The sequence below is a fragment of the Bidens hawaiensis genome, unplaced genomic scaffold (genome assembly GCF_021521415.1).
Source record: "Bidens hawaiensis isolate Kalapana, Puna unplaced genomic scaffold, B.hawaiensis_p1.1 tig00027194_1, whole genome shotgun sequence".
Lineage (NCBI taxonomy): Eukaryota > Viridiplantae > Streptophyta > Magnoliopsida > Asterales > Asteraceae > Bidens > Bidens hawaiensis.
This window is the reverse complement of record NW_027494394.1, coordinates 216,533-227,177: the sequence shown is the minus strand read 5'-3', so window position 1 is coordinate 227,177 and position 10,645 is coordinate 216,533. Positions and strand designations below refer to the sequence as shown.

The 10,645-nt window shown below is 33.9% G+C and overlaps 1 pseudogene across 1 annotated transcript; it reads right to left on the bottom strand.

The window, feature by feature from the left end:
• Window positions 1–2,479: 2,479 nt before the first annotated feature.
• On the bottom strand, window positions 2,480–7,516 carry LOC143574949 (calcium-dependent protein kinase 32-like; annotated as a pseudogene). Its single transcript, XR_013142683.1, has 8 exons — window positions 6,953–7,516; window positions 5,997–6,120; window positions 5,751–5,894; window positions 4,731–4,883; window positions 4,172–4,287; window positions 3,925–4,092; window positions 3,447–3,677; window positions 2,480–2,876 (listed from the first exon to the last, which is right to left on the bottom strand). The product of XR_013142683.1 is annotated as a calcium-dependent protein kinase 32-like (transcript).
• Between the last annotated feature and the right edge of the window lie 3,129 nt (window positions 7,517–10,645).

The following is a 10,645-nucleotide window of genomic DNA, read 5'->3' as shown; positions in this document are numbered from 1 at the left end:
CATCGACTCAATAAAATGTGCCACGACCTGCGTTGGAGTAAGAGTTGGAGGTGGCAACGAGACAATCTCCGGAGCCGATAGTTGAAATGAAGTGAGTGGAAGGCCAAATGAGGATGAGGTAGCCACCACGGGAATGTCCGTGGCGCTTGGCCTTGTAACCTGTAATAATGATGAGGGAACCATTGTCATACCGGACAGTGCGGGTGGGGTGAAACGTACCACCCTCGAGCTCTCACCGGCTCCCGATCCTGCACCTATCCGTTCCCTTCTTGATCTCCGGATCAACTGTTGAACTTCTTCTTCATAGTCTGACTCACTATCATCATCAGTTCTCTTTCTTTTCCCATGAGTCCGTTCATGTGTTACCAAAATCCGTCTCGCTTCGGTCAATTCATCATCAGAATCTGAGTCAGCCACCGTTGTAGCTGCCCTAGTAACATTCACACCCGAAGCTTGTTCAACCGAGACCTGTACATTCTCCTCTGGATCAACGCTTTCCATGTCAAAAAATCCCTGACCGCCAAACTCTGCGTCAAGATCTATGTTCTCCTCCGGTGACACAACAGGAGCAGCAGGTATAGCTTGAGGTGCTCCTGCCTGTTGTGGTGCCGGGTCCCGAAACTCGTCCCCACGAGCAGGCACATACCCCGGGTTGATTAAGTACCCGAATAGTGGAGTATGATAGATAAGTTCGCTGGAGGATTTGATACAGAAAGATTGAGATGAAGTTCGCCCAGGTATACGATAAGTTCACCTAGGGATTTGATAGATAAGTTCGCTGGAGTTTTGGAAAATAATGGACCAGTTTGACCTATGAATTTCTTTATATAGGGTCAGAGTTGTTCCGGCGAAGTTATGGATAACTTCGCCAAAAAATGGCGAAGTTATGCTCAACTTCGCTGGAATTAAAAAAAATTTCAAAACAAACCCCATAATTTGAACAATTTGCAATTAAGTTTTAAAACAACCTTTAATGTGTTAAATGATACGATCAAGACCAAGTAACCAGATATAAAATCATACAACTACATAAGTAGAAAAATTTTAAAATTTAAAGTACACGGGATCAAATTTCAGTCTCGATAGGGACTACTATGTTTTAGAAAAGATCCGAACAGGAATCATACTAACTACGTGACTGTCACACAGATCCGTGTTCAGCTTTATTATGACATAAAGAAACAGGTTGTAAGCAGGTAATAACTTAAAATGGTTTTCATCATTTCTGTGATATGGGTTCGGTTCAATTAAGCTCAAAACTTAAGTGGGCAACAACTCAGAGATTATGATGCCTCCTATCTATTCTCAAAGCGTATTTGGCTTTCCCCAAGTCACCCCGAGTTGACCTCGACCCGTAGTGTCTGATTAAATAGTAGGAACTCTTCGATCTTTGGACTCTTAATCCCGTTCTCTATCTTGCATCTTGATTGAGAAGTCTTATCATTATGAACTCTATAATGTCTCAATAACTATTTTTTTTTTATTTTTTTTTATTTTTTTTTTTAAGTATTTACACAAACTTCAGATAAACTACTGCAAGTCCCGAATCTGGATCACTGCAGTTTCTTGACACGCTATCTTCACGGGAATCAGAACACTCACGGGCTCGTGTATGACTGGGTAATCGCTTTTCTGCCTATCATTCGGAAAGATATATATGGAGACATGCACAATTGTTAAGAAGTTTCCACGTAAAATCGAGTAGATTTAGTTAGTATCACTTCTACTTTTACGCACCATAAAAAGCTACCATGACATACAATGACTGTTCTAAAGTCTTTTAGGCCTAATAACTTCACTAGTTAAGCACACAGAATCAGTATATCTATCACTTTCCAAGGTTGGATCAATTTTCTGTTAAACATAGTAAAGGAACTTCTTACGAAGTAGTAGACTTGAAAAATAATTTCATCTCCCGTAAAAATTTTTAACTTCAATCGCCCCGATCAAATTGAAGTTTTCAGGTAAACGGCTATCCCGAAGATCCAATGGATCAGCTGGACCGACCACATACAAGTATGTGTCCTTCTAACTAAGTATGATAGACTAATTTTCAGCGAAAGAATAAAAACACATCATAAACCGCCCCGGTCACTTTCAGTCATCTGGTTAATGGCTATCCTTATATTCAATAAGTAGAAATGAGGACCAAACATATCCGAAGATATGTCCTTCAAACTGAGGCAACCGACATAATTCTAAGCGATAGTGACCTTTTTTTTTTTTTTTTTTAATAAAGATATAAACACGGTTACTCGGGATTGATCATCCCATTCAGTTCAACAAGGTTTTGAAATCTAGTTTTGTCAAACGCTTTCGTAAACATGTCAGCGAAATTTAATTACTACAAAGCAAGTTCTAGTGTAGCAGATCCTACTTTATAATGCCCTGTCACTTACCACTCTTACAACTTTCATAGTTTTCATTCATAAAGAAAATGTTCGATCAACGATTAAAATTTCGAAGAAAACACGCGACAAACGCAAAGAAAAAACACCATAATATAACTTACAACTCATCTTTTTGTACTTTGCACAAATTACATAAGCAAGATACATATTTACATCCAAGAAAACACTATTTTACTCCCCATAATACCCTTGCATTTCAGAAACATAACGAAAAATGAAATGAATAACCCCCAACAACATATTACAAGAACATTAATAGCAACAATAATAATATTATAAAAGTTTATGGTCACCAGAAATTTGTGTTTATGTTCCCTATATATCAGTTTAAGTTCATTGATCCGTCTTTGAATAACTTCAAGCTAAGATTATTGTAACGTTCTCGTGAGTATTGTCTAGAGGCCTTCCTCCAATCGGTCCTGCTTTCATCATTGCGGTGAATTCCTCAAAACTTATTCTTCCATCCTGCAAAATTCAAACGAACGTTGGATCGGTTTTTCTTTTTTTAGAGAGCGTTTGAAATAGATTACGTGACAATAAATAATCAAAATATGAAATTTTATGAAATATATAGATAATCAACTCTTATAAAATATATAGATAACATTAAAATATGAAATTTTATGTTCCATAAACTATAAATACTGTTTTTTTACATTAAAATATGAAATTTAAGATGTATAAAAATGTAGGCTGATATCTAAAATGTGTCGAAAACCTCTTTAACTATCGAAACGTAACGACAAAGTCACAGAATTTTATTTTTTAAAAATAAAAAGTCTTTTTTCCTTGATTAAATCCTTTTAACTTTTTTAAAAAATCATTAAAATGACATTCTTGTAATCTTGTTTGCATAATTTAATCCAGATGTTTTTTTCAGCATTTAAAAACTAAACTTTTAAACCATATTCATCAGAACCACTTTCTTCCAAACAGGGTAAAACCGATTATTACGAACTCAAGTCGAAAAAATTAGTTTCATTAAAAAAATAATAAAATATGTGGAAAATGAATGAATCAAACAAACAAACAAACCTTATCAGTGTCAACATCATGAATAATGGCAGCAATGACTTCTTCATTGTTGGGCTCAAGTTCATCAGATAAGGCTTCTCTTAGCTCATCAATCTCAATATATCCGCTTTTATTTTGATCGAAAAATGCAAACGCGTCTTTAAGATGATCATCGTTGCCCATTTTCCTCAGGTGAACGGAAATTGCAACGAATTCTCCGTAGTTTAAGTACCCATCTCTGTCAACGTCTCCCTGTAATATATATATTTTATTATTATATAATTAATGTCTTCTAAAAGATTAAATGTTACTACACAATTTCCGATATAAAGATTCTAGCGGTTGCAATTTCAGGCCATTTACTTAAGAAATGGTCGATTTGGGCTATGTTTTATCTCAAATGTGTTAAAATAACAAAAAGAACACAAAAAAGGTAAAAGGTTATACAAGTTAATCCACTCTAAAATCAATAACACACTAAAAACATATATAAACTTACAGCATCCAAAAGTATCTGAAGATCCGCATCCGGGATCTGCTGACCAAGTTTTTGCAAACCGACTTTCAACTCAGTGATGTTTATCTTCCCTTGTTTGCTAGTATCCATCAAATCGAATCCCTGTTTTATTCCCGCAACTTCTTCAGCAGATAAATGTTCAGCAATCACCTGTAATATATATAATAATCAAAAAGATTTTCTCATAACATCCACGAAAAAAGAAATGGATAATGAATTTCTAATGTACCCTTAACGCTCGTTTCTTGAGCTTGTTCATCACTGAGAATTGCTTGAGTCTTGCTTTAACGGTTTCACCCAAAGAAACATTTGGAGCCTTTTTGGCGTTTTGTATCCATGGATGATCTGTAATAAAAAAAAATTAATATTAAAACTTTTAACTTTTTATAAAACACCAAAAAAGGATAAGAATTGGTCAATTGTGTTTTTTTACAGGTTAAATAGAAAAATAAAAATAAAACAGTTACAGAACACAGGCCGAAAATCTACCAAATAATCTTTCCAAATAATGTTATCAGTGAAATAACAATATTTTTATAATCATATTCGGCACCCTGTTTATAAAACAATGAAAAATTTGGTACTAAAAATTGTGAACCAAATAGGGCCCATGTTAACCATAAACCAAATAGGACTCGTTTTAACCCGAGAACCATATAGCGCCCATTTTAACCCGTGAACCAAATAGGACTCATATTAATCCATAAAGCAAAAAGGACCCGTTTTAGCCCATGAACCATAGGGCCCATTTGGCCACCTGTACCAAAAAGTAAGGATTTTTAGATTACCAAGAACTTCTTGAGCAGTAAGACGCAATTTCGGGTCAGGATTTAGCATCTTTTTAACAAGATCCTTTGCAGAATCAGATACTTTGGGCCAAGGGTCCCTTTTAAAATCTACAACCGATCGAATGATTGCTTGTGCAACTCCTTGCTCAGTTTCTGCAGCAAAAACAAAATATATTTTAAAACATATAATTAATTAATTACAAATCAGTACATATTCTTTTTGAAAGTGCTTAATTATATATTAGTTAAAATAACTTCCAATAATGAATAAAATTTTAAAAATCTAGTGGACCGACAACAATACTATCAATATTCTATAACGGTTACATAATTAATGTTGCTAAGAAAAAAATGTTGAATTTTGGCATGAATTTGGTACTTTTTTTTTCAACTGAATAATTAATGCATAGGTGATAATTATAGCCCATTTATCTAGAAAAAGGCTGACTTTGATTTATGCTTTATCACTAATGGGTCAAGTGGATAAATTTTAAAAACTTTATGAAAAACCGGAATGTGTCGAAGTGACCTCAAATTGTATTTTAAAAAACAAAAGTGAGTAGAATTTTTTATAATATAATACATTTGATCACATTTAATACATGAACAATTTATTAAAGAAATAAACAAAATATAAATCAATCCAACCCAAACCGATTTGATCCGTATTTATAGTTACTCGTTCTGACCCGAACCCGTTTCAACCATTTACCCACCCCATTAACCTAAAAAAGGGTTGACTTAGGTTCTATTTATACAAAACGGGTCAAACAAGGAAGCTATAAGAATACAGTTAAAAGTGGAATGAGTCAAAAATAAATACAGAATCTTTTTATTAAAATAAGGTTGATTTGGGTTTTATTTATCCTAACGGGCCAAACGAGTCAGCACAACCGGACCCGTTTTGATCCGTATTTATAGTTACATGCTCCAACACGAACACATTACCAACTGTTACCCTACCCTCCCGACCCACCCATTTTGTCACATGCAAGTTAATGTAAAAACTAAAAAACCGACCTGCCCAAAATGGTGGGACACCACAAAGCAATATGTATAGGATTACACCAGCACTCCATACATCGACTTCAGGGCCGTAATTTCTTTTTAGGACCTCAGGAGCCATGTAGTATGGACTACCTACAATCTCATTGAATCTTTCGCCTGCAAAAATGATAAAGAAAAATAAATATATTAGTTTAATGTAAATGTGTTACTAAAAAGACAAATGATCATATAAATGTCATTAGCTACAATCGTGTTTACCTGGTTTGAAGAAAACAGATAACCCAAAATCAATAGCCTTTAAGGCTGCGGTTTCTTTCTTGTTTTCAAACAAAAAGTTTTCTGGTTTAAGATCACGGTGCATAACACCGTGTTTGTGGCACATCTGAAATAAAATTAAAAAAACAAATTAAAAGCAATAAAATGAAATCAAAGAGATACGTATTGAAAAACAACGAGATCTTTTCTCATTGAAAAAAAAAAGAATCTTAACATAATCAAGAAAACGATTCCTAAAAAGTGGTAATGTAAACTTTTGTTTATTTTCAAAACATTAAGTGAATTAATGATACTTCAGCCAAAAACTTATAAAGAATGACTGTTTAAAAAACAAGATCTTCTTTTGCTCATAGGAAAAGAATAATACATGACATAATCAAAAACACAAGGCCCACAATCGGATAACATAAAGTTTCAAGTTTGTAAAATAATTTAAGTAAATAAAAATAAATCACATTTCAGACATAACACTCAAAAAGAACGATTTCAAAGAAACAACAAGAGATTCTTTATTAATGGAAAACAAAGAATTGATTCTTAGCATAACCAAGAACACGATGCCCATAAACAGGTACCATAAATTTTCTATTTCGCAAAACAATTAAATAAATTATCATATTTCAGACCAAAAAACTTGTAAAGATTATCTTTAATTGTATAAACAAGATGTTCCTAATCTCGTTAGAAAACAAAGAAACAAATCTTAAAAGTCAAAACTATTAGAACACAATAGCATTTTTAACTTGTAAAGCAATTAAGTATATGTATCATAGATCAGATTCAACCAAGACTGCAGTTAAAAAGTTCGTAAAAAAGCAACTAATCATATTCATGACATATATGACAAGAATCTTAGCAACCACATTAAAAATCAGTTTAGTAACATCAACAAAACCACATATTAATCAAAATTTCCAAAAAAAAGGTAAACTTTTCACCTGAATAACCTCAACAATAGTCTTCGTGACACCTGCAGCCGCCCGTTCGGTATAATGACCTCTCGCAACAATCCGATCAAACAATTCTCCACCCTCACACAACTCCATAACCAAATGAACAGCACTATCATCCTCATAAGTATCCTTCAAACTCACAATATTAGTATGTGTAGGCATATGTTTCATAATCTCAACTTCTCTCCGAACATCTTCCACATCAACCCGAGTCCTCAACTTCTTTTTCGATATCGACTTACACGCAAACACCTCACCAGTTGACTTATCAGTACACAAATAAGTAACCCCAAATTCACCCCTACCCAATTCTCTACCAAGCACATATGTTTGTTCTATTTGATTCCCAGTTGGGTTCTCTAAAACATAAGGTTTATACCCATTCCCAGTCGGGATCGAACCGCCGTTGTCTAGAGCAAATGGGTTTGGCTTATTTTTCCCTTTATTGGTTTCGAAATAGGTATCGGTGGTAGATGGTACAGCACAGCAATTACCCATGTTTATGATCAAGAAACAAGATAATTGAAATGGGTTAAAATTGAATCTTGAAATTAAGGTTTTGATGAGTAAAAATGGGAGCTTGGTGATCAAGAAACAGATAACTGAAAAGGGTTTTCAATTAAAAAACAAATCTTGAAATTAGGGCTTTGAAATCAAGATTATTGATCAATAATTGGGTGTAAAAATGAGAGCTTGATGATCAAGAAACAGTTAACTGAAGTGGGTCAAAAGGGTTTTCAATTAAAAATCAAATCTTGAAATTAGGGTTTTGAAAATCAAGATTTTTGATCAAGGAATTAGGTGTAAAAATGGGAGCTTTGTGATCAAGAAACAGAAAACTGAAATGGGTTATTGTGAATTTGAAGTGGGTCAAATGGGTTTTTTGGTGAATTGATTGGATCTTGAAATTATGGGTTTAAAAGCAAGAATCTTGATCAAGAATTGTGAGTAAAAATGGGAGCTTGGTGGGATGAATAAAGAGGGTGTTGAAGAAGATGATGAAATGAGGAATTTTTCAACAGCTCAGCCACCATTGGGTCAATGCTGTTTCGTGGACTGTTCCTGCCCATAATATTGTTTTAATGTTATTATAATTGTTATTTTATTATTATGTTACTTTTGAGTAAATCAAACATAGGATATTTTGGTTTTAACATAACTAGTCTTTGAGAAATAGCCTTTTTTTCCATTGGGGACCTTCTACTTCTAAACATTAAGAGTTAGTCACTAGAACATCTACTATGGGGCGCGATGGAGGTGGATGGCGGGCGCCCTCGGGCGCGGAACACCATCAAGGGTGCCCTTGGTGGTGCGGCGTAGTAGAGCCCATCGTTGGAACGACCGGCGTGGTAAGGGTGTGGAGTTGCCCCCCTCTCTCTCTCTCTCACACACACATACATACATACATACATATAAATGGGCGCCCGTGGGGCATTAAACCATAGCGGGATATTATTGGTTGGGGTTTCGATGCCCCCTGGTGCTTACGTGGCGCTGACATGTCACTGTGGAGAGGCTTCAATGCCCCCCACCATAAAGAATGGTCTTATACATTAAGCTAAGCATATTCGATTTGATTTGGTTTTGATCATGTTATTGGTACAATCCTAAATATAACTATAGGTGTGAGTTGTATTAAGATAGGGCCTAGACTAAATATGATTTTTTTAAGGCTAAAAGTTTCACGTCTCGGTTTTTATTCAAACAAAACCTAATTTCACCTTAGACCTAAGACCGAAAGATAAATGAGAATCTTGTATGTAACGAGAGTTCGAAAATTAGAAATAGTCAAGATGTGTGTTTATACATAACTTAAAGGGCATGCTTGCAATTTTCAACCACATGTCCACATTATAGTTATATAAAACTGATGCCCAACTTTGCTACCTAAAATGCAATTATATAAAGTATAAAATGCAATTATATAAAGTACAAATTAGAATGCAAACAATCAAGTTTGGATAGAAATGTTCACATAGATCTTTGTTTATTATATAAGTCATTGTTAAGTTTAGATATAATTTTCATATAGGTACTTGCTAACCATTTTATTAACTTTTTTAAGGTATATAACAAAATGAAAGATGCTCAATAACTCTCAATTTTTTTAACCACACTTGGTTCGTGATGGTAGTTAAGATAGTACTATCAACTACAATATTAACATTTGGAATATGTCAAAACGACGAGTATTGTTTACGAATGATCGAGTGGAATACGGTATAGTTTATATCAAGTGTAAAGTGTTTTGATGTCTTAATAAAAGTGATTATCAAGGCTTCAAGCAAAACTGATTAATATATGAAAATTAGCTATCCATAAAGTGATATAATTTAAACAAACAAACATACTTACTGTAGAGTATAGAGAGGATAGATACACATATAAAGTAACATAATTTAAAGTCACATACAAATAGCACCTTACTCTTACAAAGTTAAAGAAGCTTGTCGAGACACGTGATTTTTCTTTATATATTTCTCTTATGGACTACGCTGAATTAGAGGTGCACAAATCGGCTAAAACCCTAAATTAGTTCGGGTTCGAACGAACTAGTTCCTAGTATGAATTAATTGGTGTTCACATTAGAAAATAAGAGGGGATCCAAATGTGTCATTAATGAATTTTGTGTTTCAACTATAGAATTTAGTTCATTCTAGTGCCACAATTGAAACTTATAGTAGTAAGACTAATATAATGTATTGATATGTAAATATGCCATCTTTTGTAGCAAGTGAGATGATCAATATTTTAAGCCTTTGGCACCCAACAAAGTCCAAAAGTAAGGACCTGTTATTCCATCAATCATTATAAAATTCCAAACCATTCAAACAACTACTATTATTAAGCAATGATTAATTAATTATTCATAATATAAAACATGCGTTATTATGCATGGTATAATATTATAAAATAATAAAGTTGGAAAGATCTCATTCAAGTTAGGTTTGCTCGATACATACATGCTTTTGCTTGCAAATCATAGATTCAATAAAGTGAAAGGTATTATGCTAGTTAATTATATTAAATTTGTAAATGAAATATCTTCACTACATGTAGTGGTTAAACAAAAAAATATGAAAAAGTGACTATTACGTTACTATCATATATATATATATATATATATATATATATATATATATAGGCACGTACGTATGGGTGGCTCTTAGAGCACCTCCACTGTTGATGAGTTGAAGGGCGTCCAAATGAGATAGCTTACATGGACATGAGGGGAACAAACTAGTTTGCGTTGTCGAGCTCAAGTCCATGAGCAAACTAGGGCCAGAGAGTATTGTGGGCCATCACACTCACATCCCTCTTGACTTTTATAATATTATTAATATCATATGCACACGTTATACATATATAATTTTAATGTTTTAGTACGGTTTGTGGAGGTTTGGTGTTGTGAAAAAATTGAAAAGTTTTAAGAGATATTTGGAAACTAACGTGGCATGATGAGGTGGAGGTTTGTGAGTTTAGCATTACGGATGCTCTTACTAATTTACCCCTAAAAACACGTAATGATTTAACTAAATCGCAATTTTTATCTTAATCATTTTCTTTTCTATCAAAATGTAAGTTGATAAATTTGATTGGTTAAAAAAATCGCAGTCCCACATTCTCAAGCCCCAATAACACTTGCGCCCCAACGTCTCCTAGCACAACACGTAGTGG